The sequence below is a fragment of the Sciurus carolinensis genome, chromosome 5 (assembly GCF_902686445.1).
Source record: "Sciurus carolinensis chromosome 5, mSciCar1.2, whole genome shotgun sequence".
Taxonomy (NCBI): Eukaryota; Metazoa; Chordata; class Mammalia; order Rodentia; family Sciuridae; genus Sciurus; species Sciurus carolinensis.
This window is the reverse complement of record NC_062217.1, coordinates 113358703-113384282: the sequence shown is the minus strand read 5'-3', so window position 1 is coordinate 113384282 and position 25580 is coordinate 113358703. Positions and strand designations below refer to the sequence as shown.

Here is a 25580-nt window from a genome sequence, read left to right as displayed (position 1 = left end):
GGGGAGGGACCCGCAGCCCGGGTGCCCGCAGGGCAGCGGCGGCGGCCTGCGGGCGTGGGCAGGCGCAACCCGGGCGCTGCGGGGCGGAGACCGGTAGCGAGGTGGGAGGGGGCGGACGCTCGGCCGCTGCTTTACAAAGCCCGCTCTCCAGCCTCTGCGGCTCGGCCGCAGGAGAGCCGCCGCCCGGTGCCTCCAGCGTCCCCAGGTAGCGCCGGTGCCGCGTGGGGCGGAGCTGGGCGGGACTGCGCCCCGGCGGGTGGGCGTGGTTTGGGGGTCTCTGCCCACCCTCCGCACATCTGCAGACATGTCCGTTTGCACCCCTGAAACCTGGTTTCCTGACCTCCTGAGAGCCGCCCGGCTGGCCTGACATAGCACAGGGCCTCAGAGGGACTTGCTTCCAGAATTCTTTGGGTGTTTCCTGGACCCTCCTACCCACTCGTCCCCCAACACACACACACACACACACACACACACACACACACACACACACACGCACGCACGCACGCACGCACGCACACGACCCGCAGGCGGAGGCGGGTGGCCGGAGGGATTAGAGGGATAAAGTCACTGTCAGTCGGAAGAGATAAGAATCTGGGCAGGACGTGTCCACACTGGGGTCTTCTGAAAGTAGGCGCAGCATCTGCAGCTCCTCACGTCGGCCCTCAGGTGATGCGGGTTGATTTGCCTGGGATGGTTAGCTCTGAAAGCCCCGGGCTGTGAAAAGGTTTGGAGCAGGAATTAGATTTTGATTCTTTAAGGCTTGCTTAGCCCTGCTTTCCAATACCTTCTGGTGTCGGGAGAAGAGGTAGATTGCAGGACTCATAAAAAGTTTGAAGTTGGTGTTTAAGGGAGCTTAGATTTTTAAACTTGTGAGTTTTCAAAATATATATATATATAAACTCTCTTAGTTTGAATTTGGGTTTATTTTTCAGTATACATGTATGCATTTTAAGAAAATTAATAGCAACTAATATCATTCAATAATTTGTCCAGCAGGTGTGATGTTGTTCAAATGTAAAACTAAGTTTACTGTACAGTTTCAGGACTATGGACCGCTTTGGTGTGTGAGTGTTTTCATGTGCTTATCAGGTCGTGTTATTGGAGGTGTTTTTGTGGGTTGGTGAGAAGTTTCCCCTGATATTGGCTACCTGACCTTTTTTTTTATTACTTGTGATTCAGTTGCGCAGACCCTCTTCCGGGGCCTCTAGTATTAGTCTCTGGTGAGAAGAGAATGGTAGGTGCGTTTAGGAGCAAGGAGAAACGGTGTAGTTCCTCCTCCCATTAAAGTTTTCATATGTTGTTAATTTCAAACCTCAAGCATTGTTTGCCACCTGTCAGACTCATTCAGAAGTGTAGGCATTAACTAATAAAAGATTTGTAAAATGCTTCCTGAATCTAAAATTTCATGAATATGCTAAATAGTAATAATCCACCCATTGTTAAATTTATGTAGCTGCTTCTGCCATGCATACAAGATGATTTAGATGCATGTTTCCTGTCAATTAAACAATGAGTTTGGAGTAAAATAATGAGTTCAATTCACAGCCTCTGAAACTTTGAAGTAAAATTTCTCCCATAAGGCAGCGTCGGCAGAGAATCATAAAGTAAGCAGCATTTCAAAAAGCTATATAAGGAATGGCATTTACCTTATGGTTGGGGGGAAAGGGACCAGTGAACTTCTGAAACCAAGAAATATTTATTCCTGATTCATGTGTGCCTGAACCATAAACATCCCTAACATTTGGGGTAAGTAAGCCTACAGGGAAGGCAGGCAGGTTTGTGGGACAAACTAATAGTTGTCCGCTTTAATCCATGAAATATGCCTCTTGGTATTTCAAGGCTGAAGTTCACTTTGTGGTTTTGTTCATAGACAGAGAAAAAAATTCTTCACAGTCAGTTGAATAAATTATTCATTCTTGCAATAGCATGGGCTTGATTTAAGCATCCTTAATACCAGCTATTATTTTAATATCCTGAGATAATTGACTTGTTCATAGTTGAATTAGTGACATGTTAACATAACATTTTTCTCTTGGCACATTTTTAATAATAAAGTATGTCATTCTTCTGTTTACTGGTATCTGAGAGTAAAACCTGTTTATTATATGGTGATGTTGAATAAAAGTATTGATACTAGTCATCTTTTTTCTTTTATGAAGACAACTCTGGATTCACATATTAAGCTGTAAAAAACTATGAAGTTGAGGATGTTTTCCTTGACATCACTCCACTTCAGTGGCTTTTTCTTCTCATTTCCTCCACTCAGATTTCTCAAATGAATAGGTGCTGAGCCCCAGCCCAGTGTCCCAGAACTTTCTCTCTGCTACCACTCCTCCTTTGCTCAGGTAATTTAACCTCTGCTGTCCTTTGGACTTTCCAGCAGCTTGGCATGGGTGAAAGTACACTAGGTGAAAAATGAAAGAGCTTGCATTTATTGGGCAGCTATGAGATACCAGGTATGGTGCCACATTATCTCACTAAAACCCTGTAACAATCTGATACAGTACTCATTGTCTCTGTTTCACAAAAGAAAACCGAGTCTTAAAGAAGACCTTACCACCAAGGATGAACACTGTATGAGTAAAAAACTCAGGATTGTTCCAAGGTAGCCTCGTACTTCCTACTGGATTGGGATCTCTAAGTTCACATCCTGACCTTCACAGTGTAGGCAAGTTCTCCATTAACTAACTACTTACTGACTGACCTCCAAGGAGTCCCTTAAACCCTCTGGGCCTCTGGTTTCCCTTTCTCTAGTTTTGGATTAAATTTTTTCTCAGAGACTGAAGGAACTGTTCTAGAATTTTGGTGGCCAAACGCATAAGCTATTCCTCCCACAGGATTCTAGAATATGTTCTTTTTCTTCCCCTTTCTCTACCCCTCTACCCCACAACTGTTGATCTATTTTTCCTTTGGTTATTATGTATTTCAGGCCTCAGTGATCCCTCACAGCACCAATTACAAACAGAAGTTATTTTATTTATCTCATTATTCTATTTATTTACTTATTTTATTATCTCATTATTGAGTTATTTATTTACTCAGTTTATACATGGTTGGTTGTATTATCTTCTTCTCCATCACTCTCCCCCATCAGAATGTAGGCTGCACAAGGTCACCTCTCTTTTTTTCCTGACTTCTGTTATTATTGTATTCCTAGGGCTGAGCATGGTGACGAATCACACAGTTATTGATCAATAAACATATTAGAATGAATAATTATCTCTTAGAAAGGACATGTATGAATGGTCAATATATTATCCCTTCCTTGGAATAATCTAAATGAAACATCATTGATCTTATGCTGTTAGAGAGAGTGAGCCTAAATTATGAATGGAGGTCCAAGTAGTGATGGAGACTCAGAGCTACCCGCAGACACATAGGACAAATGGACAGATTGCATGTGAGCCAACCCCCATATTTTACAACAGAGGAAACTGAACCTCAGAATGGTAATAGAAACTTGGGTCTAGAGGATACATTTTTTAAAAATCAGTTAATGGTATAAGTCACTGTTTTATTGATGAGGAAACCAAAGCTCCCAAATAGACTATAAAGTATGGAACCCAAACCTTCAGACTTCCAGACCAGTGTTCCTTCTACCTAGAGGTAAAAACTTGGAGATCACCCAGTTAACAGGAGCAGGAAACTTTGAACATGACTCTGAAAATTCCAAAGTGCTTTATGATACCCAGACCATACTGGATAGCAACTTTAGATCATTTTAATGGATAGTCTGTTTCATAATTTCTTCTGTCATTTACAAACTTCAGTGACTCATTTCCTATTTTAATGATCCATCAAGGAGCATTTAAATATCTAGATTAGTTTACCAATTCCTTTAAATGCTTTGAAGCCCCAAATGGAAAATTTATAGTGTTCAGTTTTAACACTAGAGTGATAGACTGAAGCCACATTTAAAAGTTGATTGACATTTTGAACTCCAAAATGTTGGTGGTTTATCTTTAAGGACTAAAATGATAACTTTCCCTCTCTAACTTAGAGGAAAATCCTTTCTAGAGTATTACATTCATAAACAAGTAGTCCTTAAAGTTTAGAGAGTATAACAATCATCTGGAAGGAGTATTAAAAACCTAGATTGCTTGGAGCAGTTCTGCACAGTTCTGAAGTAATAGGTCTGGAATTGACCTAGACAGTTGTATTTTTAACAGACTCTTTTGGTGATCACTACTCAAAGGATATGATATAAAGAGTTCACTTTGAAATTGAATAAAAATTTGGCATGACCTACGAGGATTCTTTTTTCAAAAAACAAAGATATATGGAGAGGAGTTGAATATGTTTAAAACCAGCAAATAGCAGAGATTATCAAATTTAATTTAGTAGATATTATGGGCATTTGTTTTCTTGTAGCACAAGCCATATAAAATTATAAATATAGCTATTGCGTTCAATAATTAACCCCAAAGAAGAATGTTCCAAAATGTTTCTGTTGGATCACAAAAACAAAGCAAATATTAGCAATAAGAGTCGAGTGTTAAGTTCTCTAAGAAAAGAATGAATTCCTTTACCCTCCAGATGTTACATTCAGTATAGTTGAGAGATAAGACTAATATTCAGGAAACATTCAGGTACAAGTTTGCAGATCAAGTAAAGAATGTCCAATTAAATTTTAATTTAAATGCACTAGTCATGCATTATTATATATCCCATATAATATTCTTATTTGCTAAATCTTATAACTCTACTCAGAGAATATTAGCATTTAATATCATTAGTTTTCAGAACTGTGGGTGCTGAGTGACTTTGAGAAACTGATAAAAGCTTTGGACCTGCTCCTGAGAAAAATGTTCAATAGCACATTCCAACCTAACTCTCCTAATCTTCCCAGGGTCCCTGTCTGCTGAAGCACTGGGGGACACCAGCGATGTGTGCAGCTGTAGGAGCAGATGCAGCTTTTCTCTATACTTACTCTGGGATGGGGAGGTCAGGAAAGTGACTTGGAAAGTGGAATTTGAACTGGTCCTTTAATAACTGTAGACTTTAGCTGGATTGTGGGTGGAAGGACATCTGAAGCTTTGAGAGGAGGCAGGTTCTCTTAGGCCTTGAGGGTAGTATTTAGTCAGAATACCGAGAAATTGGCGTGGGCAAGTTAAAAAAAAAAAGTCCAGATGGTTGACAGACTTAAATTCTAAAGGGTTTAGACTATCCAGGTTGGGAAATAGAGTGTCCTCATTGATGTATCAGGGGACAAAACATGATCAAAGGGAAATAATATGGGGAAATTGTAGTGAACCTGAGCTCCAAAGTCACTAGGCCTGGTACCAGCCCCTCCATTTATGAGCTGGGAGAACTTAGACATGTGAGCAGCTTCTGTGGGTCCCCATCTCCTGAGTTGTGAACTAGAATAATAATAGAAGGTACTAAAAAGGTCATTGTGAGGATAAAATCAAGTTGTACAGTGCTTGGCAGTGTGTGACACTACACAAATATTCAATTAATGGTACCTAAGTGCATAATATATTATTGCCCCTATTATCATTCAAGGGAAATTCATCTCCCAATAACTTGCATGAACAGTTTTAGAGGAGTGAAAGAAAAAAGGGGAAAGTGATTGTTTGGGATCTAAATTTGGATATACCTTTAAAATCTCCCTTTTTCAAATTTCATTATCATAAAACAATGAGGGAGGGACTGGGGCTATAGCTCAGTGGTAGAGCACTTGCCTGGCATGTGTGAGACCCTGGGTTCTATACTCAGTACCACATATAAATAAGTAAAAATAAAAGATCCATTGGCAACTAAAAAAAAATATTAAAAGAAAAACAAGGGCAGAAACAAATTAAAATTAAGTTTGAGCTTTTACCAAGAAGTTTAAAATAAGCACATTCAACCCTTTGTTCTTTCTTCTAAAAGGGAATAGTATTGATGGTCCATATAATTGATTCTGATCCAAAGTCAAATAAACTTAAAAAATAGATTTATGTTATGCTTAGTTATTTGCCATCTTATTTGTTCTGTTTAGGCTAATATTTAAATTAACTGACAATGATTGTTGTTTCTCCAGAGCCTTTTAACCAGTAAGGGGGGATGAATTTATCAGAGATAATTCACAACACACCAGGCCCCTGCAGTGCAGGCGAGAGGGTGGCCAATAATGCTAGAGGTGGTGTCTTGGAATCACAGTGCTGATGGTTCTTCTAACAACCTTTGTGACTCAGGTCAGTGATTTGGCTTCTGTAAACCTCAGTTTCTCCCTGTAAAATAAAACTAATAAAAGCTCTGTGCATAGAGTCCTTGATGAGTTGCCTAGTAAACACCACATAGAATTCTGTGACCTTTACATCATAATTATTATTTTGCTATATTATTTCCTTAACATATTCATAAGGAATTTAGTTCAGGAAAGTGAACATCTAATAATGTGGGAGCAATTTATGATCTTTCCACACATCTTAATTTATTGATTTACATAGCCAAGCCTGTCTACAGCGTTTTTCAAACCAGAGAGTACAATGTTCCTATTGCAAAGAATTTTTAGCTCCAATTTTCATTATGTGTTTCTTTCTCCTACTCATCCATCAACTTTAACAGGGTGTTTGGTGCCTTTCTAAAGAGCTTTGGATTTTGAACTGCATTAACGGATCTGGGCACTAGAATTTACTTAGCTCATAAACCTATGATGCAGAACAATATAGGACTGGTTTAAAGTACATTATGGTTTACATGTATGGCAGTTATTTTTTTTTTTTTTAGTCTGTGCTAAGCACCATGAGGGCATCTTCCAAGGTGCCTTAAAGAAGGTAGACTCAAATATTTATTGAATGAATTCAGTGTATAACAATACATTGCATATTGTTTGCTGAGGATTATTTTTACCTCACATTAAGAAATGTAACTGAAGCTGGGCACGGTGGCTCATGCCTGTAATCCCAGCAGTTTGGAGGCTGACGCAGGAGGATCGAAAATTCAGAGTTCAAAGGTGAGGCACTAAGCAACTCAGTGAGACCCTGTCTCTAAGTAAAATACAAAATAGGGCTGGGGATGTGGCTCAGTGGTCGAGTGCCCCTGAGTGCAATCCCCAGTACCAAAAAAAGAAATGTAACTTTAAATAAAATGAAAATAAGGACAAGATCATGCAGATATTTCAAGACTGAAGTATTGAAAATGTGAATTTAAAAATTACCATTCATGTCTTCTAGAAGAGCTATGGATTATAACAAGTTATCTCTCTCAGAGTCTTTAAATTCTAGAGAGAGCTGTTCCCTCTCCAGAATGTTCTTTCCCCAGATCTTGCTTGGCCTAGTTAAGATGTCACCCTGTCAGAGTGATCTTCTCACTCACTCACTTTCTGTTATGTCACTTTTTTTATTATAGTATATTATCATTGGATTATTTCACATTTGTTTTTTACTGTCTACCCTCATCCCCACTGGACTAAAAGGACCCTGAGACCAGACAGATCAAGCTTCCATGTTTCCTGCTGATTTCTCAGTATCTATTATAACTGTGACAGGCATTTAGTAGGTATTCAACAAATATTTTGTCAATTAGTTGAATAAAGACCAAGATATTTAGGGTCTCTTAGACTTGTTCTACTGCAAAGCAGTAATTATTAATCTTTTGGGCCACATTCAACTTACAAATTGGATTACAATTTTGAAACACTTCCTTAATAAGAATTTAGATACACAATTTTTGTCATAGAGTTTGAAAGAGTTCAGTCTATGAATCCCAGTTTTTGAACTATATGTGTAGAATTAAGAAAGTCTAATTGGACCATTGAAATATTATAAAAATTATTATCAATACTAGTATCTTAATGTTTAGACATTTATGGTAACCAATTATATGTTGTCTTTTAAAAATTTTGCAACCCTCCACAGGAGAAAAAGAAGACTAGCTGTGAACTTCATATATTTTATTTATATGCTGGAAAGGATTTAAAGCTTCCAGAGAAAGGCTAATAAAAATACATACTGTACAGCAATATAAAATATATTCTAAATAGGTTTAAAAAAAATGAGTCCGAGGAAAAAATAAGGCTAAGAACATAAGATAGGGCCAGGAGAGAGATTCATACTCGAAATTTATGCCTTGAAATTCAACACTCTTGCTAGAATATAGTAACAAATTTTATTCTCAGTTTTTTAGCAGCCTATGCAAAGAAGAAAGAAAAAATCAGTGATGCCTTGCGGAGGGTCATATTTTATATATACTTGTACATGAATATATGTATGTGCACTTTAATAGAAAACTGCTTCTGAAAAGAAGGAAGCCTGAGTGTAGTAATAAGGAATAGGGGATTATATTGGTAACATTTTGTTTTTGTCATGTGCCTTTGTACCTGAGCCTAAAATAACTCGTAAAAAATGCTCAAAAATGAGTAGAACTTTGGATGTTTATGATTAAGATTTTACAGTTCACTGTAATTTTTGTCAGCAGTAGATCTTTGAAAAGGGGCCTCATTAAGCCAGTGAGGTCAGGGGCGGGGCAGCTACAAAGACAACAGGACCTCTTCATTTTCTTAGAGCCTCTCTTTATCTCACCTCACAGAGAGGCAACTCCAGTTCCTCAGCCCATCCTTCCATTGTTACACATTATTTAGTAAAATGTTCACGGCTCTCAATCTCCTCTTAAAGAGACATGTTCCTCTGCCACTGACTATCACGACTTATTCCACCTAACCTTCATTTCCTCAGATAGGAGTCCACTGGGGACCTCTTCACCTTCTTTCTCTGAGAGAGCAACTACAATAACTAGCTTCTCAGAATATTATTTGGATTTGTGGCATTCTCTGAGGGGCTATAAATGGATCACATTGACAGCTTTATTTGTCATTCTTAAATGGAATGTGTTTCTCCCCCTTTGTGTTAAATCAAAATCAGATGGCATTTCTTATTTCAATGTGGAATGTTTTTACTCCCATAATTGCAAAAGTGCATTCATAACTAATACTATTCTGATTTTTAAAATTTGTATTTCATGATTTGGGGTGCTGGGGGGTCTGTGTTTGGAATGTAACTGAGGGAAAACAACTTATGCAACATTTTAGTTTTGCCTATTTATTGAGATCCTGATACAGTTGCTAGAATTCTGTCACCATATGGAAGCAGAGACAATTATATTGCATTTGATGGCATAGACTGTAGAAGCTAGGATATAAAAAGGTGTACCCAAAAGAATATTCAAAGCCCAGAGACTTAAACATTTTTTAAATTTCTCCTCTCCTTTGCCTCCCTCAAATGTCTTTGCTCCCAGGCCTCCTTCTTCCCCTTGCAATGACTTGCCAAATATATGCAGTGGCGAAAGCTGTGAGAATAGGGCTGGAAAATATTACTGGGGCTGGGGTTGTGGCTCATTGGTAGAGCACTCACCTAGCATGTGTGAGGCCCTGGGTTCCATCCTCAGCACCACATAAAAATAAAATAAAGATATTGTGTCCTCCTACAACTAAAACAAAATATTTTTAAAAAAGAAAATATTACCTTTATGTCTTAAGTATATCTCTTATGTGATAAAACCAGTTGCTTCTGCCCAAGAGAAATTTCTTATTTTAAAAAATGCCTATCAGTTCTTATCCAGTCACTACTGGATCTGAATGAGAAGGAAGACCTCCTACTTAATTTCTTAAATCCATTCAAGGCTCTTGATGATCTTGTAACTGATTTCAACACTGTGCTTATCTTCAGAATTTTTCAGCTCTGTTCTCTGAGTACATTTTTCTCACTGAACTTTTATAACTGCATTTCTATTTGAACTCATTCCATATGCTCATGTTTTCAATAAAGTTCTTTATCCATTACCTACCATTTGCCAGACACTGTTGGGATGCAGTGAATTATGTTAGCTCTTGCCTGCTTTCATTTGGCCTACAGTCTAGTGGGGAAGTTTAAAAAAAAAAGGACACAAGTAAATACAAAACTGAAACTTTTCTAAGTGCTACAAAAGAGAGATACAAGGTCCTGGGAAACGAAATCTAAATGATGCTTAGGAGTCAGACCAGGAGTACAGGCAGAAGTCATGGTGTCTGGGAAGACCCTCTTGCAGCGTTGAGCATGGGCAACATGAGAGACTGAAGGAAAGCCATGGGGTGGGGAAAAAAGAGGCAGGGAGAACTGCTTGAACCTGGAAATATAATCAGAGACCATCACCATGAAAGCTTTTTTAGCCATATCATGGAATATGTCTTTATATTCTATGATGATTAAAAAGATTAGGTTTTTCGTTTTTATCTGGTGGAGGAATTGTTGTTAGTTTCATCTGTCTTATATTTTGGAAAAAAAATATTTCTGGGTTTGATGTAAAGTATAGGTTAGCCAGGGGCAAAAGTTATGTAGACCAGTTGAACATTTTCAGTACAGAGATATGATAACTGGGCCTAAGAGAGGAAGCATGAGGGGTGGGTGGTTTCTTAAAAGTGAGTGGATTCAAGAGGTATAAAGGAGGTAAAATTGGCACACTATCTTCTGTGATATATATTTGAAGACCATCAGGAGGTGTCAACACTAGAAGAAGAACATGTTTGGAAAAACAGATTCTAAGTTCAGAGTTGGACATGTTGATCTTGAGATGTCTTGAGATGTCACAGCAAAGAGCAAGCACCCACTGGATTATGGGGGCAGAGCTTGTCAGCAAGGACTGGGGTTTGGATATAAAGTTATGGCTCATATTCACATTCATGGGTCTGGAGATGGATGTGATTTCTTAGAGAAAGATTTTTAAGTGAGTGGTAGAAAAGAATGCTAGGATCAAAGTCTTGAAAGAATCAAACCCATAATGGTTCAACAGTAAAGGGTTACCCCAGTAAGGATGAGAGGAGTAGCGCAGAAGAAATAGAAGGAAACTCAGGAGATTGCTGGGTTGTGGTGGGGTAAGTGTGTAAGGGTTTCAGAAGGGTCACAGTGGTCTGCTGAGTTTAAGGAAGGAAGATAGGAATTTTGGGTGTTTTGGTTTTTGTTTTGTTTTTGATTTATTTTTTATTTGTTTTTGAGGAAAGATGAAAATACTGATCAGGAGAGAATTGTTTTTCAAATAAAATAAAGATAAATTGCTAATGATATGCACTAGAAATGTAGTTGTTATTGATTCTGTCTGTGGTCAGAATACTTCAAGAATAGTTTATCAGTTCATATTTTGCCTATATCTGAAAAAAATACTTGGGGAACAGGCATGCTAGAGAAGAAACTCAGGTTAACATGTTGGTTACCACTGAAAAGGGAGTGGAACTGGGCAGAGTTTGAGCATAGGACACCCTGAGGTTCTAGGGGTCTGAATTGAAGAGAACATTCAAACTTGTATGCCAGGGAATTCTATGAGTACAGTCCCACCTGCTTCTCCATCAGTGGCACTTTTGTGGACAGGACAAATAAACCAGTTTTACCAGACATTGTTGACTCACTTCCGCTACTGGCTGACATTGGAGGAAGTAGCCTGTGGACTGAGATGTTACAGAGCACATGCTCAGTGATTTCTGTGAGGTGCACTACAGCCTAGATCTCCCTTCCAGTTCCTGATGCAACACGTAAGTTTGAACTCACCCAGAGAAGAAGCAGAGTGGAAGCCACTATCCCAGCATAATGAGGGAGGTAATAACACGAATGTTAGACTGAAGTGGTGTGAGTGACAAAAGGGAGATAGGAAAAGAAAGCCAAGCAATAGCTTGGTCATGCAACGGAAGTGAGAGATTGGGGGTAGCCAAAAAGATAAGCGACTGAGTAAGTATTTATTCAATCAGCAAATATTATGCTATCTTACATGTGCCAGGTGTGGGATTAAGCCCCAGGAAGACACTATCTATTTGTCATGGAAAATCCACCATAAGATGTATTTATGCCATGAGATCTATTTATGGGGTAATCTCAAATATGTTTTGTGATCTGATTCATCAAAATAAATGCAACATTTTCTCTCAGCTGTAAACATTCGCTTGATATTTATAAAATGATCAAAATGTGTTTAAAAGAGAAAAAGTAAGTATAATGTTGAACTGCACTTTATTCCTAATCCTTTCTGTCCTTCCATTTTAAAAAATTTCCATTTATTTATTTATTTATTTATGGTCTTCTAAATTTGGACAGCCTTACTGTTCTCACTTATGATTCAGACAACATAAAATTTCGTCCTTAACCCAATGGTCAGAGCTCTGTTCGTGTTACTGGGTTTTTTTCCACCTCTGCCCAGCTTCTCATGTTAGTATTTGAGTTTTAAAAATCACTTGGTCAACTATTATTTATAGAACATCCACGATACTTATTCATTGAATATTACTTCATAAAAGTTAGGAATGTGAATCAACCAGATTTCCCTAGTTAGATAATAAACTTCCTGAGAGCAAGGGCACTACTGAATGTACAGCTATCTAAAATAAAACCACAGTGTACTAAAGGTGGTTTTCATAGTAAGGATACAGTTAAGGACCCTTGGTTTGTACGGGATGATACAATAAATCAAGAATTAAGGAAGATCCCAGGAGGGAGGTATATCTGAACTGGGGATTAAAAGATAAGCATTTCAAACAACTGAAAGCTGCTAACCAATGTCTGGAAGGCAAGAAACAATTTGGGGGGTGCCCAGAAGTGCAAGGAGGTAGTTTAGTATGGCTGGAGAGGTTATATAGGTAAAGTGGTAAATGTATTAATTTCAGATCTTGGAAAACTGTTGAAAAGCTATTGAAGAGTTATTAGAATTCTCAAGCAAAAGAAAAAGTATGGAGATTAAGAAGAAAACTGGGAACACCCAGAAAGCTGAGAAGTGATGAAGATTGGAAACAGGGAGCATGATAGCAGGAGGATTTATCCGATGGGAGATGATGGATGGCGCTTGGGTTTCTGACAATGGCCTCCATGGATATGTAAATGGGAAATAGAGCTTTCTGTGAGAAGACAGCCATAATCAGTTGGATATTGTATTGTGGGGAGGTACAATAATGGAAAGGGAGAATGAAGATTATATAAGACCTTTGCTGGGAACAGAGATGGTACTATTGATTTTAGGTAAGAAAAGCAAATTCAGAAGAGGGTGGAGATGAGGAGCTAGTCCAGAGAAACATCAAAAAATATGAAGGATGCTTTGATATAAATGAAATTACTGCCAAGCAGAGAACCTTATTTAAGACTCACATTTAGGGGAAGGAAAAAGAAAAGAAGCCAGAAGAGGAAAATCCAGGGGAGTTTCCTGGGAGATGGGAAGTGAGGTTTCATGGAAGCCAAGAGAAACCTGAATTTCAAGGAAGAGGCCCTGTGCTGTAATTTGTTTCATTGATAAAAGCATTTGGTCTTGTCTCTTTCCTTTCTCTTCCTTTCTGCTTTGGAATGACCCCATCAAATGGGCTATGCAACTGTCAGTACTGTCTTACATCTGGTCCACACTTTGTAGCTCTACCCTTTATTTACTAAAGAGCAGCAACTGACCTAGAGTCTTTGGCAATCAATGATTTCTTTCAGGGACCCTTCCTCAGTATTGAGAAAATGACTTAAGAAGCTCCATGTGTGTTTGTTAGAGAAGCACAGAGAGAAAGGAGAGCTAGATGATTTGTTAATTGGGTGTTATTGGGAACATATATATTATGCATGAGTATAATACCCGGATGATACCGGGATTGAATTTAGGGGAGCTTAACCACTGAACTACATCCCCAGTCCTTTTATATTTTATTTAGAGACAGGCTGCTTAGGGCCTTACTAAGTTGCTGAGGCTGCTTTGAACTTGCAATGCTCCTGCCCCAGCCTCGCAAGCCACTGGCATTACAGGAATATACCACCACTCAAGGCTAGGTTTATATTTGGAATTACCCTGATCTAAGCTTCTGGTTCATTTCTAGGAATAATGCAATTTCTACAGAAGTGATAATCATCTCCAAATGAAAGTGCTGTTTTCCTTTTCAATTTTCATGCTAAGCAGCCCAACCTAGTAATAAAATAATCCATTTTATCTCAATGTCCCTTATTATTTTTATATGAAAAATTTCTTTACAAAATTTTTATCAGAAGGATAAAGTACTTGGTTTCTTTGGAGGAAGCAATGTGTTTTCAGCTTAAGAGTAGGAGTTTTAAAACAGTTTTCCTTTTATCTAAAGTACTAAGAAATTCAAATACAAATTATACTTCAGTCATAATTGTGTTGACCAATACAGGTAGCATATGTATGTTTTCTCCTTTTTTATTCTCAACACTATTTTCTCATTTTTATTCATATTTCCTTGATTTTTCTTTGGAAGTCACCTCAGATACGTAAATAGATCATAAACAAATTAAATACTGTTAAAAGAAAAACAGACCAGCTGAATTTAAAGTAGTTTACTTAATCAAAAAAGAGAAAGTTTGATAATCAGATAGCATTCTAGACCAATGAAGCTTCAGAATGCTCCAGCCCACTACAGAGACAGGTTTTATTTATACCCAGAAAGGCAGAAGTGATATACAGAAACAATCTGATTGACTGCAGTTGGCACCTTTCAGCCACTGACTGACTGGAGGTTCAACTGCTATAATTGGGCAAGACTCAGTTGCTTTGTTACAAGGATAGAGGCTTAGTTTGGGTTGGAGTCTGTTTACATCAAATGTTGTGGTACAGTTCCACTATGTACAGAGGCTGCTTTGGGCTATACTTAGGTTGAAGTAATATAGAGGCTGGTTTAGGCCAAACTTGTTTTGGTTCAACAGTACTTTTCCTGTTACCTGAATACCTTTCCACTCATTATCTCATTGGATGGTCAGAACAGTCTCAGAGTCGGGTTCAGTTCCAGGTGTTCTGTCTCTGAAGGTGGTAGTGATTACAGCCTTTCTCGCTTTAACTTTTATCACAGCTAGGAGAGTTGTAAATGGCATGTGACTTCCTTGGATAGTTCTTTTTCTGATGAGAAATAATCATTAATGTAAGAACCATATTGTTTGAGTGGTTTTCTTCTTGATGTGAAACATTCCATGCTTTTATCTCCTTCCTAGGTTTTACAACAATCAGAAAGCACATGAAAGAGGGCTCTTCATCAGGCATTCTTGATTAAGTTATGAAAATGGAATCAAAACTTATTTTCCCCATTTGTATGGTAAGTAACTACTATTTTGAGTAACAGAGTTGGCTTTTTCCTCTTCATGATTTTCTTACAATATTTAACAAAGACATAGAAATACTTCTTGTGTAAAGATGGCATGATATGATTAATATCCAGATTTGTCTTCAGAATGTTATGTTAAAAAATAGGAATAGTCTATTTTTTAATTCAATTGTGGACTTTATAAATCCTAGTTGAATATGTTTTATCTGGTTTAGAATTTGAATCATTATGACGTGCATGTAAGTTTTGATCATTAAAATAACCTAACTCTTCTACACATTTTATCCACACTTAAAATGTGAGTAGCATTTTGTGCAGAACAGTGACATGTGGGCTCTGAAAAGTCATGGCCACATACAAGGAAGATTTAGAAATGGCCAGATTGCTGTGCAATGGCATTTTTCTTCTTCCCACATGCCCTAGCTTGGAGCATCCGCCCCTCTTGGCCTCAGAACTGACTGTCTTTAATTGGAAAAACTTATTATCACCCTGTAAGTGATTAGAACTAGAATCATCCCATGTGAGTGAAATCTGCTTTTGAAGAAAAGGCCCCATTATTGAGGTTTTTCCCCAGGGTATTATACTGAGAGGACTTAAAATAATTTGAAATGGACAGTTTACTTTCTTTTGTCTACCCTTAAAATCTTTTGTTATTTTTACTCTTTGTTGTATTTCATTTTTTATTTGTGTACATGTTCCAGTGCATTTTTAAAAGAACAACTCTTTATATGTAACCATGAATATTGTAAAATTTCATTCATTCCAATGAATAGGGGAAGAGAGCATTTCTGAATTTGTTGGAAGGCTGAATTATATATAACTTTTAAACAAATGTGGCTTTTATTACCTTTAACTACATAGAGTAACTTCAACAAAACATTACAAAGTAGAAGTCCTTAAGGAGACCTGTTGTAATAAATCATATGAACATTTTGTTATTAGCATATAGATTGGATGTATGTAGAAGCTTGTAAAGTGCCTGAGGTTCCTTGAAAATTGTTTATTCTATGTCTAAAAAGTGTACATAAGAATGAGAATAAATGTTTAAAATACCATATATTATCCATTTACAAATGAAGTATTTTCAAAGTAAAGGTAAACATCAGCCCAGTTCATGAACAAATTATCAGAAGATTTTAAATTTGTCAAAGCCCCAAATTAATGAGATATTACCATGTATGCATAAACAACTTGAAGAATAAAAATTGCTGATCCTTCTCTCATATGGGTATTTGTGCTAATGAATCAGGAGCCTATTTACACTATTAGTCCCCAAAGTAATTGCTTATTTGAAGAAGTTCTGTCTTATGGGTTTTCAGTTAATTAAATCCATTTGCATTTTATGCACACATTTCAAATTCTCAAGTCCTAGTTTTCATAAGCCAGAATCAAATATGTTCATGTAATAATACCTCTCATTAAGGTACTAGTCTTTCATTTTTAAAGGAAATTTCAGAATAGCTTTATGCATTAAACACTTAATGAAATCCTATCAGTATTTTAGAAAAGTCAACCCCATTAAAGTATTTTTTTAGTTTAAATTTTCTATTTGGGGAGGTGATTACTATGCTCAGCATACCTTCAATTTCTAATGTTTCAGTTAATTTAATTTATTCAATGAATTTTTTTGCTTTGATTCTGCATGTCAGTTTTTAACTGCTAATAATGCCTTTAGAATTATAAGAACTTGTAATTTTTTCAAGGTATGTGCACTTTAACTGATGGATTTTGCCTACCCAATTGAGAGATCGCAAAAATATGGAGCAATTTTTTTAATTCTAATACTAAGGAACAGAGTATAATAATCCACAAAGTTAGAGATATCGTAAAGGGTATAGTTTCTAAATACCTGGTTGAGAATTTGGAGATGAAAGTGTATATGTGAAAAATTTGAAAATGTCTTCGTTAGATACAAACTATGAAAATATTTTAGTCTAACCTAACTTGTAAGTTTGAAAAATATCTGAAGGTAGGAGGATAGAAGAACAGAAGGACAAGCAACAAGCCGGGAGCAGCCAGTAAACTACATGGTCTGTGCAGTGGACACACGAACATGAATTTGAAGTGCATGGAAAGTCCAAGCACTGGGAAAGGCACAGGGCACAATTTGGAAAGTAGATTTAAAATCCAGTTTTGATGCCATGCCTAACTAAAGTATATCTAAGTAGTTATTACATGTCAGTCTAGTTCAGAATTTATCTAGTATATTAGAGTGTATCTTGTGTATTCCTCCTTGCAAGGAAGACAAATAAAGCAGAATCTGGATACATTTAGGCTCAAATTTCAGCCTAACATTACATCTGAATCAATAAAGTATCCAAATGGATAAAGAAAAAAGAAGAAGTGATATCCTAAAATCAGAACAGTAGGAGTTACTGTGTTCTTCTTGGCAGTATGGGACAGAAATCTACTTTTATCATGTTAACATAAGATTATACTAGAGGCCTGAAAGGAAAAATAATTTTCGATACCCTGAAAAACTCACATCTTAAAAGAAAATAAACAAATCTCATTCAATTCAATTGTATTGATTCACTTAAGCAATGATCTATGTAAAGGGTAATACCAGTAGTCTCCTAAGAAGATAGAATTTTCTTTGTTGCTGGAATTGCCCTAAGGAAGCCTTTCTTCTCATTTAGAGAAAGTAGGGATGAAGCATTTGTATTACCATTTGTATAAATTTTTAATACTGAATAAAATATTAGTGTTTAGCTTAATATTGATTCTTAGCATAATATTCCTCCATAATGGCATGCTAATTGGTTAGAATTAAATCAGGCAGATTCAAGAACCCTGAGAATAGACCATCTAACACTTGTAATTTTTTTTCATTAGTTTCCAGAATTCCAATTAAAATGGAATTAATATGTTGAATAAAGGACCATGGTACAATAAAATTCTGTGTAGCATGTCATATGCACCTCCTTCCCTCCCACTGCTCCATCCTTTTGATGAGAAACAGAAATGAAAGAAGATAGTGAGAGGGAGAGGGCACACATGAAATTCACATATGAATTTCAAATGCAGTGTAACAGTGTTCAGGAGTGAGGCATTTACATGCATTGAAGCCTGAAACCTAGCATCACTAAGATTTAAGGCACTTTACGTAAACTTCTTGGAGTCAGTTTCCTCATCAGCAATATTAATCTAATAATACTGACCACCTAAAGTTGTTGAGGAGGTAAAACAGAAGTTCTTCATGGAAGAGTTTCAGATAATTTTGTCCCCCAGAGATTCACAGTAATGACTAGAGATAGTTTTGGCTGTCACTATTAAAGAAGGTGGATGTGCTACTGGTTCCTAAGCATCCTTAGATGCACAGGACAGCCCCTCTCCACAGAGTCATCAAATCCAAAAGTTCAAACATATACGTGTTGGGAAACCCTGAAATAAAGTGAAGTATAAGTAATGGAACACAGGGCCTGACACACAATAAACCCTCAACAAATTAATATTTACAATGGCATTGTTATCGTTGTTATTATGCATTTGAAAAGGAACACCAAATCATCCACGTGGTACTAGTACTGAGCACTATAAACAAGTCAGTAAATTCTCCCAGTAGTTAATCATGCCTGTCTGTCTGCCAAGTCATCTGCTCAGGTGGCCAATTTTTAGGTGCCTTTAGGAGTAGACTGACCCATTTAATGCTTAACTAAAACAGCAGCCCAAAGACAGGATGTACCAAAGTTCATGAGTCATCATTTAATTTGTATCTTTGCAGAAATTAGAAGAAAATAGGAAAAGTCAAACAAAAAGTAACTTATATTACCAAATGACTGTTACTTTTTAACTTCTACTGTTAATAATGCATCAGGAGTCTCCTGATGATGATGATCATGCTTGTGTTTCATAAAATAAACTGATGTTTGGACAAATGGCTAGGAAATATGGTCTGATTAATATGAGATCCTGGTTAACTGGTTATATGGTACATGAATACTGTCAATTTCAAAACAAGTTGAATACAACAAGAATTTTGACTTAATATTAGACTATTTTAAGGGGAGAAAATTCTTGCTTAACTCAGAGTTTTGAAACCAAAAGACCTGAGTTTGCATTTTCAGCTTTATAAAACTTCAAACTATGGGACCTTGTTACCTAACCTCTGAGCTCAGTTTCCTCATCTGTTTAATGGGCATTGAATTACCTCATTGGGTTGTTGAGAGAATTAAATAAGACATAAAACATTTGGCATACATTATCAGTGAATAAATGGTAGCGGTTATTATTTTCATCATTATTATTTCTTTGACTCAAAAGTAATTCTTCTCAGGACTTTGAGGTTGTTATCATGACTTTCTATTCTCATTGTAAAGAACAACTGTGATGCTTAGGTACTTCTTATTAACAAAAGAAGCTCAAATTATATCCATTACCTTGAGAAAAAAGAATCAGACTCACTTCAATAAAACCAATTTATGAGAAAAAAAAAGAAAACTTAGATATTAAACATGGAATTTCCTACTGAGAATTTTTCTATGGAAAAGGTGGATTTCCAAAATTAAAGAATAAATGATATACACATCTTTCTGACATATTTTAATCTAGGTGATAATTCCCTTTTTAATTAGCCACCTAATTATAACTCAATAGAAATTTCCCTGGGTAATTGTAGTAACCTATTTCAGAGAGGGAAGTGGCACCAAGCGGGCACTCCTACTGTACATTTTGACACTTTTTTAGCTTCAGTTTGTTCTAAATCAAAACAGGGGGAGATGGGAGAAGGCTCTGATTTATAACCTCATTCTTACAACTGCCAGGAAAGTTTGCGTATAAGGCTGAACTCACCTTTCATTTGTGTTTTTATTTTTACATTTTCTTTATTCCCTAGAAAAGACTCAACGTTATTGTGTGCTCCCAGCATTTGTGTGTTTTCAATCTGAAAATAAAAATATAATTAATCCAAGTTATAACATCCTTCATTGTTTTTGGTTATTGTTGTTTTGGTACCAGAGATTGAACCCAGGGGAGCTCATCCACTGAGCCACATTCTCAAGCCCTTTTTAGTTTTTCTTTTGAAACAGGGTCTCACTAAGGTGCTTAAGGCCTCACTATGTTGCTGAGGCTGGCTTTGAACTTGTGACCCCCCCCCTTCTTCAACTTCCAAACTGCTGGTATTACAGGCACCACAATAACTGGCCCTTTATTGTTCTTGATGGTCTGCTTCCTAACTGCTCAAGTTTTCCCAACTCCCAGTTCCTGAGGAGCCAAAGACAGACAAGTACCTAAGAAGACCATCCCAGCACTATAATAGGCACTGGTTTAATTCCACAACCTGGACAGAGGGAAGGAAGGAAATTTTTAATTTTTGATGTTCCCCAACCTTACTCTTTTTTTTTTTTTTAAATCATAGGCTCATATACCTTTGTTAAAAATGTATTCAAACTTACCATTTGGTGCTGTGAAAATGAATTGATTTTTTTCCTTTGTATGGTTATAGCATACAAAGCATACATATAGTTATAGGTGTGTTTGCATCTAATTTTGATCTCTTGTTCCGTCTTTAATTTCTGAATCATATTTATTAAACTTTTACAGAGGAGAGTTGAACTGTTAATTTTAATTAATTGAATTGAATTATTTCCTCCCACATTTACCTTGATAGTATTTTCAATAGTATAATTCAGATATTTTGCTCTTTGACTCGTAACCCTCCTGGGGCTCTCTGTTTCTAGCAGTCAACCAGCCATGACCCTGACATCATTTTCTCTGGCTAATCTCCCTCCCCCATTCTGTTCCACTCCAGCCATTCTGGATTCCTTAGACTCCCACCTGCCTCAGAACCTTTGCATGACTATTTCCTGTCTGGGATACTCTTCCCTAGGAATCCTCATGATTAGCTCTCTTACCTTCTACTCTTTGTTCAAATGTCACCTTCTCAATAAAACCTTTGTTGACCATTTTCCCAAAAAGGCCACACTTCCTTCCCTTTCTGATTTATTTCTCTATACAAAACTTTGACCTTCTGATAAATTATATAACTTAGTCATGCTCAGTCTGTCCCCTTCCCTTGGAGGGCATAAGGGCAGCAATTTTTGTTGGTTTTGACTGGTATATACCAAGCAGCTAATCCAGTGCCTGAAACCTCCTTAATAGATAATGGTTAAACTAAATTGAAGAAGAATTGCACTCATATTGACCTTAGTTTTTTTTTTTTTTTTCCCTCAAAAACTTAATTTCCCTTCTATTGGTTGTATATTCTGGTGTTCTGCTTTTATTACAGTTCTGTTAGGCAAATTTATCCACTGTACCCCCAGCTGGATTTAGGAGATGGAGCAGTTTTGCTGTGCTTCCTTGGACCACTGATAAATTATACCTGGGATAAGTTTGCATTGTAGCCATTTTCCTCTCCCTACAATTTATACTGTTAGACAAGAACACTACTGGTGTCAAAATAGTGAAGTTAGATTACTGATCAGAACACTCCTGGGTAAATCCTGATGCAAAAAAAAAAAAAAAAAAAAAAAGAAGATATGCCAGACTCCATAAATATTTAAATTAAAGAAAACATGAGCATTAGTTTCCTTTGAACATTTTTCCTAGCACACATGTTCCTAGCATAAATATTAAACCCTTAAACCTGATTCAGGAAAATACCTACCTCCTCATGACAACAAAGTCATAAATATAGTTCATGACCAAAGATTAGTCACTGTTTATTGTCACTGGTGACACATGATGCATAGGGGAGATTTGGCAATATTTCAAACCTCTCCAGCTGGCCATTTGTCATTTCATTGTAGAAGAAGAGGAGGTATTTCTCTATTAATGGCCTCTATAAAAGGAAGTGAGTGGAGAAACGTCTGATATGTTTTATCATTGGGAGTCAAAGGGACATTAACAATGTTAAAACTGTGCTGAGTGGGTTATGGGTTTTGTACAAGTAGGTCTTTTAAATAGTAAGCCTCCATTAAAAGAAGGAGGAGAAGAAAGGAAACTATGTCTATATTCCTTAGTTCTTCCTTGTGTCCTTGAATGGCATTCCTAAATGCAAGCCGAGAGAAAGAAGTTTGATTTATATCTAAAGTGGTAACATTTTGTGCAGCATGATGGCCTTCAGACCCTGCTGATTCTCGACACGCTGCTGTCCCAGCACGGAAGGTTTGCACTGCAGGTCAGTTTGATGCAATACATGGAGACCCAGCATACCCATCCCTCACCCCCCACAACCCCCACCCCCATCTTCTGAAATTTAACATTACTTCCCCATCTCAATCCATAACTTACACTAAAGCAAAGTCCAGAGTAGTTCCACCTGATTAAAAAATTCAAACCCATGTTCCCTTGGTAACTACTGTGTCTATGCAAGAAAGACATAAAGCCCTTTGAAAGAAGATTTTAAAAATAGGATTGGGGATATGAACAGCCAAGAACTTTGTCTTAGAAGTAATGGGAATGAGCCAGTGAAAAGTCTTTAACATAACCAATAACTTTTGTGATGCTTTGAAGAATTCTGAAGGCACCATTAAAAGTTAAATAAAAAGCCTCAGCTTGGTTTTGTGTATGCTTCAATAGGCAAAAAGATATATTTAATGCAGAGGGTGTTGAATCTGAATTAGTACAAATATTATTAATTTAATGTTCATACTGCATTTTATGGTTTATAAACTGCTTAGCCATAATTTTATACATTTTTCCTCATAGCACCACTGTAAAATACATCAGCATTTTATTTTTTCCATTTTATAGATGAGGCAACCTTTAATAAGTGATCTATTTCTTTCCTGTGCATATTGGTTAACTGGTAAATGATTAATTTATGTCTACATGAACTTCATCATGCAGAGTATTTATTTTAGTGTGAGTCGGTATTTATTTTACCCGCAAAGCATTACAGTATCCAATTATATATGCATGTTTTAAAGGCAGTAAAGCAGCCACCAGTAGTTAATGCAACATTAAGTCAGAGATTTTAAATCCATAGTAAATTCTGAGTTACGGTATTTAAATCAACCTTCCCCAGTTCTCCCCCTCCAGTTCATGTAGATGAGAAATGGCTCTTCTGTAAAATGACCACGTGGCACCTGAGCAGTGACACAGAAAAGATGTATTGAGATTTTCAGAGTTTAAAATATTAACCATAAAATAAAGAACCAAAAGGTTTATAATTTCATTTGGTGCAAGTGGAAGAGTAAGCAAGCCTGCTCACTTAACCTGGGGAATGGTTTGTGCTTGTGGGCTTTCTTCTCTTGCTTCCTTCTTTCTTTTTCTGCCTTCACTTCTTCCTTCCATTATCTTTATGAATGTTTGCATCACAAAATAGTTGTTTGGTTGCTTGTATGGAGAAGTATGCATAGCCACATGTAAGTGATATCTTCAGGTTTAATAAAAAGAGCATCATCCCCTTCAACAGCCGTTTCCATTACTGCTCCATATTGCATTATACTGAGCTGTAAGAAAAATTGCTTCTCCCAATGTGTGTTGTCCTTAGAATCCAAGGTCTTAAAAAGCTCCCTAAGCATCGACTCAGCTCATATTCCTCTCCTCTTGTTCTACTTTAATCCTACAATTTAGAGGGGGAAAGCGCCAAAGTTCCATTACTTTATCCTGTCAAAATTTTCAGTTTAATTAAAAATGTTCTTTTTTCTTGATAATTTGTAATTTATAGTTCTCCTTCATTTACAGATCTCAAGACTCTTGAATTTACCCAATAAATCTAAGATTTCTAAAAGGTCATCAGAGGGATTGCTGTCCTAATTTCACATGCAAAAGTCTCTCATAAAGTCTAAATATTGATGTTAACTGTCAGAGTCAGATGATTTAAAACACATTGTGTGTGTTGGATACTTAAACACTTCCAAAGTTCAGAAATAGTCTTTCATGTTTAAAAATGTATTTTTGATTAGGGTTAGGGTTAAGGTTAGGGTTAGGGTTAGGGAGGGGGGCAAGAATGAAGGAAGGAAGGTCTGTATAGAGGGAAAAGAGGGGTGGGAGGGTTGGGGGGAAGGGAAAAAATAACAGAATGACTCAAACAACATTACCCTATGTAAATTTATGATTACACAAATGGTATGCCTTTACTCCATGTACAAACAGAGAAACAACATGTATCCCATTTGTTTACAATAAAAAAAATGTATTTTTGAAACCAGGAGGTACTTACAAGTCCAGAAGTTGCTCTGATATAAATTTAATAAAAGTAGTTTTATTATTAAAATTGTACATTCTGAAATATCAAATCCATTACTTTATTTTTACTATTTATTTATTTATTTATTTATTTGGTACTAGGCATTGAACCCAGATGTGCTTTGCTACTAAACTACGTCCCCAGCTCTTTTTACTTTTTTTTGTTTTGAGACAGGGTCTCACTTAGTTGCTGAGACTGGTCTCAAAATTGCAATCTTTCTGTCTTAGTCTCCTGAGTTGCTAGGATTATAGGTGTGTACCACCACACCAGCCAAATCCATTACTTTACATTTGCCAATAAGATGACAATTTTTGAGGTAATATTTTTAAATTTATGTGATTTGCTATCAGATCTTTTGGACGGAATGTATTTAATCAGAGCATAGAAGTTTTTTAAATGATTAAAAAAAAATAAAAAGCATAACTCCAGAGGAATGTCACTGAAATATTCTCCTCAGGCTTCTTGCTTAGAGATCAGTTATAATAGGAACAAGAGCAGTCAGTACTCTAGTGTGCAGTTTCCTAATTCAGCATTAGATATACTTGAACCTTGGATGGGCTTTCTGGATTATTTTTATATAATGAAGATTTTTATTTTATATACACATATTATATATATATATAGTCTAATATATATAGGTAATGTATATGCAAATAAGTCAATAAATATATGACATGGAAATTTCAGTCATTTTACTTGTTATAAAAACAAAAATATACATATAATTAAAAGAAATATTTCAAGTATAAATTAATATATGAAGTATAGAAATTCCTTCCTTTGAAAAAATCCTTCAAATTAGTAAAATAGACAAATGAAAAGCTCTTATAGCTTTTCCTAGTTTACCACGGTCTCAATATCTCATACCCCTAGACTTTCCCTAACACAAGACTCTCCCAACAGAGTTTACTGTTCCCACTTACATTTATATGACCCATATTGTATATATCATTTTCCCTGAAGAATTCTGTATCCTTACCTGGCCTTACAGGAAAGCTGAATTTGCATCATGTTGTAGTGCAACAATAAACTGAATGGGCAGAGAACCAGATAAGATTCCCTTCCACTCTCTTGTTCCATCCTCTCACAGAACATGAGATAGAAGTAAGCATCTCATTATTGGAAATGTTGAACTGGGCTTGGTTCCCAGGTTCTCAGTTTTGTAATCCCAGAACCCATTATTATGGCAATTTTGTTTTCATTGATTATCATCTTTGTATATTATTCTATTAGCTTCTGCCAAAAAAAATTTCAAAGAGAGATTCTTATATGGAAAAACTGAAAAAATGACGCTAAGTAAAAACACTGTTCTCTTTCAAAGAGAGAATTTATGTATAATCAGGCATTCATGATTTTTCAGAACGGCCCATGGAGAATGTTACTGGAACTCAACCTGCTTCCAGATAGCACAGCATTTACACAATTATTAGCAGG

The 25580-nt window shown here is 36.6% G+C and overlaps 1 protein-coding gene across 4 annotated transcripts in view; it reads left to right on the top strand.

Annotated features, from left to right (window-relative positions):
- The first annotated feature begins 539 nt into the window (after window positions 1-539).
- Rhobtb1 (Rho related BTB domain containing 1) overlaps window positions 540-25580 on the top strand; it is a 129725-nt gene continuing 104684 nt past the window's right edge. For 2 of the 4 annotated variants that reach the window (XM_047552919.1, XM_047552915.1), the window contains exons 1-2: window positions 540-666; window positions 14904-15004. The gene's annotated coding sequence lies outside the window, so the exon portion shown is untranslated. Of the gene's footprint in view, window positions 667-2326; window positions 2346-6162; window positions 6180-14903; window positions 15005-25580 lie in introns of those variants that run through there. The other 2 variants (XM_047552917.1, XM_047552914.1) reach the window with 2 other exon arrangements.